Raw genomic sequence first — 13,948 nt, forward strand, 5'->3', positions numbered from 1 at the left:
GCAATCTGGCTGGGCTCAACTGGGCAGCTCTTCTGCTGTTCTTGCTTATGGTCAGACGGGGGCTGCATTCAGATGGCAGGTTAGCTGGGGCAGAACTGAGCTGGGCTTTTCTTCTCCAGGAAATATCAGGACCTCTTACTTTCCAAGTGGCCTCTTCATGTGATCTTTCCACGTGGTCTCTTCAGCAGGGTTGCTGGACGTTTTCCATGGTAGTTAGGAGCACAAAAGCAGAAGCTTCCAGGCCTTCTTAAGTCTCAGACCATGACTAGTAGGTTCTGCACTTTCTTTTTTTTTTTAAAAAGCAAGTCACAAGTACAGCCCAGTTCCAAGACAGGGGACTATACAAGGTGTGAATACCAGGAGCCAAGCTTCATTGGAGGCCACCATTCACTGGAGTTATACACCCCAGGCCAGAGACAAGAGAAAACATGTTTCCTCTGTGGACTGGAGAAGTTCTGTGTGGCTGGAGAGTGGAGTGTAGAGAGTAGAGCTGCCTGGGTGTGTTTATGGGGGTGAGGAGGAGTCACACCTAGGGTTTGTGAAACAAAAGGCCCATGAACTAAGCAGGAGCCTCATCATATATTGAAAGCCTGGTAAGCCATATTAGGGTTAGACTTGGCTTCAGTTGTGATAGGAAGACAACTGTAAGCAGATCTGCCTTTCAGAGAGATCATAGCTACATCATGCTGAGAATGGAAGGACCTGGGCCTAGAGACCTCAAGAAATTGTTCTGGGGCCAGGCAGGGGAGAGTGGTGGATGGCTCAGGGGATGACTCCAGGGATACTGAAAAGGAGAATCTACAAGTCTGGGCAATTGGTTCACTGGTTATGGGAGTGAATGAAAGGGCAGAGGTGAGGGTTACCTTCAGGTTTTTGGTTTGGGCGGCCAGCCGTCTGCTTCAGCAGGGAGCCCTGGAAGAGGGACAGGGCTGGATCCCATTGGGGTGGGCTGGAAGGACCAAGCAGAGCCAACTGGAATGTATCAAGTGTGATTACTTTGGGGTTTAGTCCACTGCGAACGTTTTTCAGACTAATACATTGTGAGAACCTTGGGTGCTTCTTCTTCCTTCCTCCCCACCTCTCACCCACCTGGTTGATTTCTGCTTATCTCTGTCCTCCTGTGGGGAAGAGAAGAATGGCCAGATCTGAGGCAGGAGTGTCCAAGGATGTCACCTTCTTGAACCTTTCATTCTTAGGGTAATGGGTTGTAAACACTGGTGATGGGGAGTTAGAGGATTTGCAGTTGGTGACTTGCTGGGAACAACACAAATCACGAGTTGGGAAGTGCAAACGCAAGGGGATTTGGGATGAAACTGGAAAAGGAGAAGAGAAAAAAAAGCTCTCCAGTTAAGGCAAGGAAAATTAGTCATTTGTGGAGGAAATACAGAACAGAATAGAAAAAGCAAAGAGAAAGAGATGGCTCCACAGCTGTGACCTGTGTCATAGAAGACTCTAGAATCTTGTTTTTTCATGCATCCTTTTCACATCTAAACGTTAGAAAAGCAACATAAACCTTTTTCCTGAAAGCCTCAGTGGGTCTTCAGGTAAACATTCTTGTTATATAAAAAGAGAAATGAGTAGTTAATACATAAAGGTAACCTCTAGTCCTTTTGTGGAAGAAAAGGAATTTAAGAAAAGGACCAGCATACAAACCATTAGAGTCAGTTTTTAAAAAAAATGTTGTCTACTCTCAAACGATCTGACAGAGAAATATCTGTAGCCTGAGAGGATGGGAAGAGAGCATGTACTTGTGATCAATTTTTAATAAACATAAATGGTGTAATAAATTATGCATGGGGGAGTGGTATAAAGCATTAAACAATGAAGGATAAATAATTTAAATGATTAAAAACTGCCTCTGTCATTTGTTTGATGTATGAGAACTCTGAATTTTCTCTTCAAGGAAATAGAGGAGGATTTTTTTTTTTAAAGGGGATTTTTCAAAACAGATTTTTTTTTAAAGAGAAAATCAAGTGATGATCTGCCAGGAAATGGTGTTGAGCACAGAAATGCGGATTTCCTTGATCCCGTATCTTGTGCTCATTTGATAAATACGTCAGTTGTGCCTTGCTAGTGGATTGTATTCTATCAGGCTGATCAATGGTGGAGGCACTGTCCATTTTCTAGAAGCTTGAGACTCCAGATCTCTTTCCAGGTGTCCAGAGAGATGTGTTCTGGGTGCTGGAGTACAGTGACTTTTACACAGTCTTACAGGATTCTGAGTGGAAGGGACTATCTCTGCATGTTCAGTGCCTCAGGTAAACTTCCATTTCCATCCCCAAATTAGTGTAACTGGATGGATTCTAATCAAAGAAGTGCTGACCAAGTGTTTACACATCCCCCCTTCTTAGGTACCACTCATCTATGGTTTAGGGGAGCCACATTCACCAAAAGCACAATTGCACTCATCTCACACGCTAGTAAAGTAAGGCTCAAAATTCTCCAAGCCAGGCTTCAGCAATATGTGAACCGTGAACTTCCTGATGTTCAAGCTGGTTTTAGAAAAGGCAGAGGAACCAGAGATCAAATTGCCAACATCCGCTGGATCATAGAAAAAGCAAGAGAGTTCCAGAAAAACATCTATTTCTGCTTTATTGACTATACCAAAGCCTTTGACTGTGTGGATCACAATCAACTGTGGGAAATTCTGAAAGAGATGGGAATACCAGACCACCTGACCTGCCTCTTGAGAAATCTGTATGCAGGTCAGGAAGCAACATGGACATGGAACAGCAGACTGGTTCCAAATAGGAAAAGGAGTACGTCAAGGCTGTATACTGTCACCCTGCTTATTTAACTTATATGCAGAGTACATCATGAGAAACGCTGGGCTGGAAGCAGCACAAGCTGGAATCAGGATTGCCGGGAGAAATATCAATACCCTCAGATATGCATATGACACCACCCTTATGGCAGAAAGTGAAGAGAAACTAAAAAGCCTCTTGATGAAAGTGAAAGTGGAGAGTGAAAAAGTTGGCTGAAAGTTCAACATTCAGAAAACGAAGATCATGGCATCTGGTCCCATCACTTCATGGCAAATACATGTGGAAACAGTGGAAACAATGTCAGACTTTATTTTTCTGGGCTCCAAAATCACTGCAGATGGTGACTGCAGCCATGAAATTAAAAGACGCTTACGCCTTGGAAGGAAAGTTATGACCAACCTAGATAGCATATTGAAAAGCAGAGACATTACTTTGCCAGCAAAGGTCCGTCTAGTCAAGGCTATGGTTTTTCCTGTCGTCATGTATGGATGTGAGAGTTGGACTGTGAAGAAGGCTGAGCGCCGAAGAATTGATGCTTTTGAACTGTGGTGTTGGAGAAGACTCTTGAGAGTCCCTTGGACTGCAAGGAGATCCAACCAGTCCATTCTGAAGGAGATCAGCCCTGGCATTTCTTTGGAAGGAATGATGGTAAAGCTGAAACTCCAGTACTTTGGCCACCTCATGCGAAGAGTTGACTCATTGGAAAAGACTCTGATGCTGGGAGGGATTGGGGGCAAGAAGAGAAGGGGACGACAGAGGATGAGATGGCTGGATGGCATCACTGACTCGATGGACGTGAGTCTGAGTGAACTCCGGGAGTTGGTGATGGACAGGGAGGCTTGGCGTGCTGCGATTCATGGGGTCGCAAAGAGTTGGATACGACTGAGCAACTGAACTGAACTGAACTGAACTGAGTGGCTGAGAGCAGAGTATTAGGATCAAACCCTATCTGGGTGTGAACCCCTCTCTACTACTCACAAGCTGTTTCACCTTTGTCAGGTTAATTAACCTCCCTGAAGCTTAATTTCTCTATTTGTAAAATGGGTTCAGTAATACCCCCAAAGGACTGTGGCACATTAAATGAGATACAAATGTCAGTAGCTTAGCTCAGTGTCTGCAACATGCTAAATGCTCAATACGTGTTTATTATTAACTAGTGAATTATGTACTTTCTGTTTTCTAGTCCCAGAGGAGTGTGAAATAGACCAATAGAACTAGGACAAAAAACTGTAAACAACTATCTGCACCTAATCTGAATTAAAGGTCATAAGTTGTGATCTAAGAGCCATTTATGAAAAGTGCGGTATTTTCTAAAAAATTGAACTCAGATATCTTAAGGACACACGTGCTCCAGTTAACCCCAGTCTGCAGTATTACCATTGGCTTTTACTTCTCTACCTGCTCTGATAGAAACTTAGATTTGCCACCTCAAGCTGAAAAGTTAGTTCTGTAAAGTTAAGTTGGTTTTAACTTACTTTCCATAAGTGTTCTAATATAACTTGGGGCATCTGATTGCTATAAAGCCTTTATGGAAATAGGGGGAAATGTTTTTGACCCAACTGAATAATTTTTATAAAATTAAAGGCAAAACAAGCCAACAAATCTGCCTGTTGTTATTCATTGTTGTTATTCCAATAATACTTTGTTGGTATTCCAAATTAATATTTACCTAACACCAGTGAGAAATAGATTTAAGGGACTAGATCTGATAGATAGAGTGCCTGATAAACTATGGATGGAGTTTCGTGACATTGTACAGGAGACAGGGATCAAGACCATCCCCATGGAAAAGAAATGCAAAAAAGCAAAATGGCTGTCTGAGGAGGTCTTACAAATAGCTGTGAAAAGAAGAGAAGTGAAAAGCAAAGGAGAAAAGGAAAGATATAAGCATATGAATGCAGAGTTCCAAAGAATAGCAAGGAGAGATAAGAATAGCAAGGAGAGAGAAGAAAGCCTTCCTCAGCGATCAATGCAAAGAAATAGAGGAAAACAACAGAATGGGAAAGACTAGAGGTCTCTTCAAGAAAATTAGAGATACCAAGGGAACATTTCATGCAAAGATGGGCTCGATAAAGGACAGAAATGGTATGGACCTAACAGAAGCAGAAGATATCAAGAAGAGGTGGCAAGAATACACAGAAGAACTGTACAAAAAAGATCTTCATGACCCAGATAATCACGATGGTGTGATCACTCACCTAGAGCCAGACATCCTGGAATGTGAAGTCAAGTGGGCGTCACTAAGAACAAAGCTAGTGGAGGTGATGGAATTCGAGTTGAGCTATTTCAAATCCTAAAAGATGATGCTGTGAAAGTGCTACACTCAATATGCCAGCAAATTTGGAAAACCCAGCAGTGGCCACAGGACTGGAAAAGGTCAGTTTTCATCCCAATCCCAAAGAAAGGAAATGCCAAAGAATGCTCAAACTACCGCACAATTGCACTCATCTCACACGCTAGTAAAATAATGCTCAAAATTCTCCAAGCCAGGCTTCAGCAATACGTGAACCGTGAACTTCCTGATGTTCAAGCTGGTTTTAGAAAAGGCAGAGGAACCAGAGATCAAATTGCCAACATCTGCTGGATCATGGAAAAAGCAAGAGAGTTCCAGAAAAACATCTATTTCTGCTTTATTGACTACACCAAAGCCTCTGACTGTGTGGATCACAATAAAGTGTGGAAAATTCTGAAAGAGATGGGAATACCAGACCACCTGACCTGCCTCTTGAGAAATTTGTATGCAGGTCAGGGAGCAACAGTTAGAACTGGACATGGAACAACAGACTGGTTCCAAATAGGAAAAGGAGTACGTCAAGGCTGTATATTGTCACCCTGCTTATTTAACTTCTATGCAGAGTACATCATGAGAAACGCTGGGCTGGAAGCAGCACAAGCTGGAATCAAGATTGCCAGGAGAAATATCAATAACCTTAGATATGCAGATCACACCACCCTTATGGCAGAAAGTGAAGAGGAACTACAAAGCCTATTGATGAAAGTGAAAGTGGAGAGTGAAAAAGTTGGCTGAAAGTTCAACATTCAGAAAACGAAGATCATGGCATCTGGTCCCATCACTTCATGGCAAATAGATGGGGAAACAGTGGAAATAGCGTCAGACTTTATTTTTCTGGGCTCCAAAATCACTGCAGATGGTGACTGCAGCCATGAAATTAAAAGATGCTTACGCCTTGGAAGGAAAGTTGTGACCAACCTAGATAGCATATTGAAAATCAGAGACATTACTTTGCCAACAAAGGTTCGTCTAGTCAAAGCTATGGTTTTTCCAGTAGTCATGTATGGATGTGAGAGTTGGACAGTGAAGAAGGCTGAGCGCCGAAGAATTGATGCTTTTGAACTGTGGTGTTGGAGAAGACTCTTGAGAGTCCCTTGGACTGCAAGGAGATCCAACCAGTCCATTCTGAAGGAGATCAGTCCTGGGTGTTCATTGGAGGGACTGATACTAAAGCTGAAACTCCAATACTTTGGCCACCTCATGCAAAGAGTGGAAAAGAGTCATTGGAAAAGACTCTGATGCTGGGAGGGATTGGGGGCAGGAGGAGAAGGGGACGACAGAGGATGAGATGGCTGGATGGCATCACCAACTCAATGGACGTGAGTCTGAGTGAACTCTGGGAGTTGGTGATGGACAGGGAGGCCTGGCATGCTGCGATTCACGGGGTCGCAAAGAGTCGGACATGACTGAGCTGACTGAACTGAACACCCAAGTAGGCATTATATTACCAATTGAGAAACTGATTATTTAGAAATACAATTGCAACCATTTGTGGTTTTAATTCTGAAAACACACTTGCTGATCAATAAAAGTTCAAGTCCCAAATGTTGTTGTACCAGACACAGGAAACTGAAGACTCATTGTAGATATTGAAATCATGGCTACAGGTATGTTGATGCTTCATCCAGTGAGAGATGCGTCTGTGTCATTTCCTTTGACTCTGGTGGGGAAAGGGGATTGTACTTCTTTGACCGAGAGAGTAAGACAGAGTGGCCCCATGTGACTTTCAAGGTTAGATCATAAAAGGCTGTACTTTGGCCTTATTGGGAACACTTGCTTTTGGAGGCTTGAGCCGCCAAGTAAGAAGTCCAGCTAGAAGCTAGAAAGGCCAGATATAAGTCTTGATGAGCCCACCCTTGAGCTTTCCCAGCCTTGCAACAGACATAAATGAAACCGTCATGGAAGTGGATTCTGTAGCCCCAGTCTTCTCTTGCCCTCAGTCTATCAGTGATCCCAGCTATGACCACAGATGTTATGAAACAGAGAAGAGTTGTCTCCATCATGCCCTTTGGAAATTCACGAGGATAATGAAATGGTTGTTTTCTGAAGCTGAGTTTTGGGCTTTTTGTTACACAGCAGTAGATAACTAGAGCACTCACCCACTGAGGTGGCCTGGCTATATAGCTTGGGTAGTTACTGTATCACACCATTGGGTTTATAGGACTGTAAGAACCACCTGGTCCCATCAAAATGTGCCATGTTGCTGCTAGCTTTTTTCCATATAAGAAAAACATGGGAGAGTGAGCTAATCAGTTAACAGATATGTGTGCAATTTAATAGTTTGCTCAGGAGAGTATGTTACTATTTTTCATTTAGCAATAAGTTCATGTCACCACCTCTAAGTAGAAATAGCAGCTTTTTTCAATGATGATGAATTAGGCAATCTATTAGAAAGCACTTAGGATTTCTTTCCTTTTTTTTTTTAAAGGTAACACTGTTGATACACATAAACACTTAATGTCATAATTATTATATTTTAGGTTAATGGATAATGCTAGTAGTTTGTGCTATTAAGAGCATTTACAAAGCAATCTGAGCATATACAGGAAAATTAGGCTATTAGGGCCCGAGGTAGCTACTGCTTCAGAAGCAGCTGAACTGTAATAATAGTCTTAGTACTTAGATTTACAATCAGTTTAGTGGTCTTTTCATGAACAGATAAATCCATTTGAATTTTGAAAATCAGAGTATGGCAGATCACAGGCCAGATCCCTTCTGAGAGGCTGTGTGGAGAAATCTTTATTTTTTCTAATTGTTGTCTTTTCAGCTCAGCCAACAACAGAGAAATTCAGCTCTTTGTGGGTCGGAACTCATGTTTCAGATCAGAGGGAGCAAATTCACAGCACATGAGATGCCAGGAAACTAGGCTGTCCATATACATGTAAGTTCACCATAGTGCTAATCTCATCCATGCTATTTGGCCATCTCATGCGGGTCCTCCTGGCAGGCCCCTGCCTGGCCATCCTCATTGTCCACCCTTCTGAAGGTAGCCCATGGGCACCTTGAACCAGAATAGTGGTCACCAGCACAGGATGGCTGAAGATAGATTGGTTGCCTTCTGTTTGTCCAAGACATTCTATCTTGTTTGGCTTCCTGCTGCTGCTGCTAAGTCACTTAAGTCATGTCCGACTCTGTGCAACCCCATAGACAGCAGCCCACCAGGCTCCCCCATCCCTGGGATTCTCCAGGCAAGAACACTGGAGTGGGCTGCCATTTCCTTCTCCAATGCATGAAAGTGAAAAGTGAAAGTGAAGTCACTCAGTCGTATCCGACTCTTAGCGGCCCCATGGACTGCAGCCCACCAGGCTCCTCCATCCGTGGGATTTTCCAGGCAAGAGTACTGGAGTGGGGTGCCATTGCCTTCTGTTTGGCTTCCTATTTCTCTGTTAAAAATATTGTCAGGAGGTGTACTGCTTATGTTTAATCCTAGAAAGAAAACTGAGAAGCTAAGGAGTTTAATTCTTTTTTGAGAAGAGCAGTTGAGATGGTATTATGATTCAGTAAAAGTAAAAGATCCAAGAAGCGCAAGTACAGGAGATCATGGAAGGAGGGACAGAGGGAGTTTTTATGTCCAGTTTTGCCTTAAGATATATAAATTACTAGGCAGGTTAGCTTAGAATTGGCACCAGCATTTTTTATTTTGAAGTTTTCATACTTTGTGCATACAGGGAGTAGACCGTTTATGAAGCTAGTGAACTGGACTGAGTATCCGCTCTTCTCTGTTGTTGGGAGGCAGTGATCTTTCATTCATTCAGTAAACCCCTGCAAGGTGCCAGACCCATTTCTCTCCGCCGACCCCAGGTGGACTGGTAAGAGGGGCAAGGGAACCACTGGTCCAGGGGAGGGAGGGGGCAAGCCTCTACTGGGAGGGTCTGGAAGAGGCTGACCTTGAACCAAGGCCAAGATTGGCTTTGCAGGAGACAGAACACCTTTCTCTCATGTGCTTATTGCCTGGAGTGTCACTCTTTACTTCAGAGACATACTGAGACATGGAAGGTCATTTCTTTATTTCAGTACATACTGCTCCATGTTTTTTTTTTAAGACTGTGGCGGGGAGCATTTCATTAGGACATTTTCATGTGTTAAGATAGTCGTTCATCTCTCCGTGAGCCTAGCTGCTCCTCTTTTCCTTTAAAAGGAGCAGTAATGTTCCAAACTTCCTTTTAAAAGACATGAAATTATCACAGGTACTGGGCCACAATGAAAGGGTTTTATTTTTTTTCAAAACTCTGTCTCAAATCTTTACTTCATCGTTTGGTGTAAGGAGAACACGAGGGAAGGACACGCCAGAAGGCATGGTGGCTTATAACCGAGCCTTGGAGTCACTGCAGCAGCAGAGTTTCTGAGCTGCCGTTGTCAGGACGAGGAACCACGGTGAGATCAAGACATCTGTAGTCCAGCAGAGTTCAGTGAAGTTTACAGTTGTGGCTAAGGTAGAAATTCCCTCTATTGGGAATTCCTCTTGATCACTGGGGGTTGACTTCCACGTGAAGCGGCCGGCTGCCATTTATGAGCCCTGGAATGTGAATGATACGTGTTTTTGAAGACTGGTACTATACCCAGCATGGCATGCCAGTGACAACCATAGCCTCACAGCTTTCGTCTCAAGAGAGATTGCACAGAGTGGTGAGTGAAATGGCTGCCACTGTATATTTATTTGTTCTTTCTCTTTCAAGCATAGAGTTGGATTTCTGTAAATAAAATATATCTGTTATTGCAACTTTGCAAACGAGAAACATAACCCCAAGATGTGTCAGTGCACTGTTAGCACATTTGGTAGTGGATTCCTGGACTTTTTTTCCTTTACAGTTTGGATCGCAACACAGTTTATCATTAATGACAGCCCAGGGTGGTGTTGGTGTTGCCTTGCTTTAGCTGTTTTTATTTTTGTAACCTTAAATGCTTGTCTTTAATCAAGCTAAATGAATTATTTTTAACCTGAATTTATACATGTAGTGGTACATTTAGTAGCACACTACTGGTCACAACTTATCTGCCCTCTGCATATTCCTTATTGCTTAGGAAGGTTTTACACCTATTAGGTTTTACACCTATTTTACACCTATTTACACCTCATTACTAAAAATTTCTATGTATTTTAATGAATATTACAGTTCATGGTGGTCATTTTTTCAATAAAAAGGGAAGTATAATTTATTAAAACAAAAACTATAATCAGTTCATTGTGATATTCCATTAATTCCTATTCTGCCTCCACTTCCATCAATGTTATTAATGATCCACTGTGCCCTAAGGTTAAAATGCAGTTTATATAAGATGTTAAGGAAACATTTCAATAAACACACTACTGTTATTAGATAAAGAGATGTTCGATCATTGTTGTACATCAATTTGTGCTTGGAAGTTAATTAGTTGCTATGTGGCTTTCAGCACAGAAAGTATATCATTGAGAGATGTGCAACAGTAATTCAGCAAATGTCCCACCCTTTGCGACCCCATGAACTATAACCCACGGGGCTCCTCTGTCCATGGGGTTATCCAGACAAGAATACTGGAGTGGGTTACCACTTCCTCCTCCAGGGGATCTTCCCGACCCAGGGATCAAACCCACGTCCCCTGCATCTCTGGTATTGGCAGGCAGATTCTTTACCACTGAGTCACCAGGGAAGCCCAGTTCCACAAACAGCACCTTGTTTTTATTTTAGGTACTTCCCAAAGCACCAGCTTCATTTCTAGACAAAGAAAATAATAGATAATGGTATATACAATGTATTGTTATTCAGAATGACTGTAAATATTAATAAAATCTTGAGAGATGTTTATCATTTGAAAGGTTACTTCATTTATAGAATTGTGTAATTCAGCCTCTCTGTAGCCACTTCAAAATCCAAATCATAAACCAGAAAATATGTGATAAACAGATGTGGTTGGCTTTGATGTTGCTCAGCTGGATATGACCCACACTTTAATTGTAACCTGAATAAATCCTGAGGCCCTACATGGTGCAGATCCTGCTTAGAGTCTCATTCACAGAAAACATCAGAAAGCCAGATAGCCTTGAAGAGTGACATATCTGTTTCATTTAAGTTTTTCCCAAAGGCATGGCTTAAAAGTGTTACACTTCGCATCACATAAACAGTTTCTTCAAAATCCTGTGTAGCCATCTGTTCCTCTCCCTACACTCATGGCCATTTCTAAACATCTCTTTCTCATCCCCATAGTTTTTCACTGGTTACGAAACCTTCATCGTTAAAAAAAAAAAATTAATGGAGATATAATTCACAAACCATTTCCCTCATTTTTTGATCAGACACAAATATATCCAACTCTTCTAAATTTAGAAGCATAAATGCTATTCCACTTCCAGGCTTCCTATTCTACTTCCTGGCTGGACTGTGCCTCTCTAGGATGACTGGAGGACCTGTAACTCCACTGCCTCTGATTTCTGAAGATCTTTTATTTCCTGCTTACACAGCACCCGGAGATAAAGCCCATTGCTTGACTCTGATTACATTTCTTATGAGAAGTTCTAACGTACAATTTCCTAATAAGATTTTCACCTACTAACAGTAATAGTAGCCACGATTTATGCAGTGCACTGGCTAAGCTCTTTGAATGCATTGTCACACTCAGTACTCAGAAAGTTATCTCCATGTTACAGATGAGTAAACTGGGCCCCAAACAATAAAGTAATTCGCTGCAACTCGTAAGTAATGGATCTGGGATTTGAGCCCAGGTAGTTTGATTCCAGAAGCCTTCCTTTTAGGAGTGACGTGAGCTTGTTTACCAATTCTGCCCTCTTCTGTATGCTGTTAAATGTGGAAGAGAGGGTTACATCTGAGTAGGAAGATTGTACAAATAGGCAATTAACTGTTCTCCTGCTCCTATGTTATAGATATGTGTAGGGAAAATACAAATTCTGAATTGGGGCTACAAATCTGCAAAATACCCACTCATAATCTCTCCCAATAATCTTGGTTCACTTTTGAATTTTAAGATTGCCTTGCATTCTTTTTTTCACTATTCCGCCTAAAAGAATGGAGCAACAAATGTATGAGAGGGTCTTGGTTCTCAATACTGTCTGCCACCCCTGGAGTTCTGTATTTATAGGCTTCTTAAAAGTCATCCTAGGTGAATGGCAAGGCTTTCTTTGTGTCCCTAGCCAGTCTTTTTATGAGTAAGGGAGTTTGCCATATCTTTTCAACATTTTGATCAATAACAAAGATGAGTGAGAGGCCTACATGTTTGGAATTAAACTGCATGATATTGGGAAGGGCCAGTTTGTTTGTCGATATCAGGCCCTATGGTATGCCAAAGAATGACTCTTCAATTACATTACAAGGACATAATCAAATGTACCAGAGTGCAGTGCATCAGCAAGAGAACTTTTTTGACCCTTCTTCTTCTTTGTAGCTGTTCCTAGGACTCCGAAATGTGGTGCATGGTGTCTTTTTGCTTGATTGCGAATGAGGAAAGCCTTTGGCATGACATAATGCTCCAGAAGTCACTCAGGGTCAGTGTAGAAACAGTTGTTCTAGGTCCAGCTGAATTGTTTGACCTACATCATGAAGCACTGACTACCAAGGGTGTACCTCGCTGCAGTTTCTCTCTTACAACATGCATGTGGTGTGCACGGGTTTAGCTTTCTCTGAGACAGAAGTTTTGATGTAAGACTTCCCTGCTGGTCTAGTGGTGAAGATTCTACACTCTCAGTGCAGCGGGCATGAGTTCAGTCTCTGGTCAGGGAGCTACAATGCCACATGTCGACCAAAAAAAAAAAGTTTTGGTGTATATTGGAAATGACACTGGTCTTGCAGTCAGAAGCTTTGGGTTTAAATCCCAGTTCTATCACTTACTTACTTGTTTGAACAAATCCCTTCAACTCTTGGAATCCCTTAGTCCCCCCTTTTGTATTATGAGAATACTTAGAAAAGATTTGCTTCATAAAATTTTATGTGGCTAAATTAATTTTTAAAATATGTTATGTTAGAACAGAATCGCTCTTTTAAGGTATTTAATCACTTATTTGTGATTCACACTAGGATCTCAGTCCAGTAAATTGAGAGTTAATAATGGCAGGTCTTCAAACAGTTGTTTCACCTTTATCCTTATTGCTCCCCTCCCACTGGGATTCTCCATAAAAAATAAAATATGGAATCTTAATGTTAACCTTTATTCACACACATGCACAAATAGAAACACATACAAAGAATACCTGCGTAGGTATTTTATGGCCAGAATTTTCCCTATCACCCTTTCACCTACATCAAAGTTTTTGAAAAGTGGAAAACACCTTATTTTTAGGGGAAAATTGTTGAATACTGAGTTTTTTTAACTAGACACTAAGAACCTGAGAATTTTAGCCTCCTCAGTAGGTCTAGCAACATTATTTCCTCAATTTGGATTTTTCATGTCTTTCAAGGATATGTTTATGTTCTTGTAGTCTTACTTTGGTGTTCTTACCTAAATCTAGATTAGATTTCTCAGCTGATGGTGACTTCTAGTGATTGGAAGTGAGATAGCAGGAAGTTCACCTTGAGAGCCTCCCTTCTACAGATCTCTAAAGTGCCCGCATATCTGAGTCCAAAATTTGCACAAACATTCCTCAGGATGTTCCTGGCTACATGCCAGCCACTAGGTTCTTGACTGCCCTTCTACCCACATTCATCCACATGATTTGTGAAAGCTATAGCCAGTTCTTGTTGTTGGAAGCAGGGAGGGAAGTGAATGGAGACCTGGCCACATACTCTTTAGAAGAGTTTCTAATGCCTGTGTAGTGTCATCCCCATATACACAAAATTTATTATTGTTATTGACATGAACCTACCATTAAATTTCCCCAAACAATGGCTTGACCTTACCGATTAACAGGGTCTTACTATGCAGTTCTCTGATGTTCACCAAGAAAGGTTACATATATTTTAACCTG

The 13,948-nt window shown here is 41.7% G+C and overlaps 1 protein-coding gene and 1 long non-coding RNA gene across 6 annotated transcripts in view; one reads left to right on the forward strand and one right to left on the reverse strand.

The window, feature by feature from the left end:
• Positions 1-13,948, forward strand: part of WIPF1 (WAS/WASL interacting protein family member 1) — a 128,926-nt gene that overhangs the window by 27,519 nt on the left and 87,459 nt on the right. The gene's annotated exons all lie outside the window — the stretch shown is intronic.
• LOC109566325 (uncharacterized) overlaps positions 9,250-13,948 on the reverse strand; it is a 51,057-nt gene continuing 46,358 nt past the window's right edge. For 4 of the 5 annotated variants that reach the window (XR_011570785.1, XR_011570784.1, XR_011570783.1 and 1 more), the window contains one exon: positions 9,250-9,574. This is a non-coding gene — a long non-coding RNA (uncharacterized lncRNA). Of the gene's footprint in view, positions 13,946-13,948 lie in introns of all 5 variants that reach the window. The other variant, XR_011570786.1, reaches the window with a different exon arrangement.

This window comes from Bos indicus, chromosome 2 (genome assembly GCF_029378745.1).
Source record: "Bos indicus isolate NIAB-ARS_2022 breed Sahiwal x Tharparkar chromosome 2, NIAB-ARS_B.indTharparkar_mat_pri_1.0, whole genome shotgun sequence".
Taxonomy (NCBI): Eukaryota; Metazoa; Chordata; class Mammalia; order Artiodactyla; family Bovidae; genus Bos; species Bos indicus.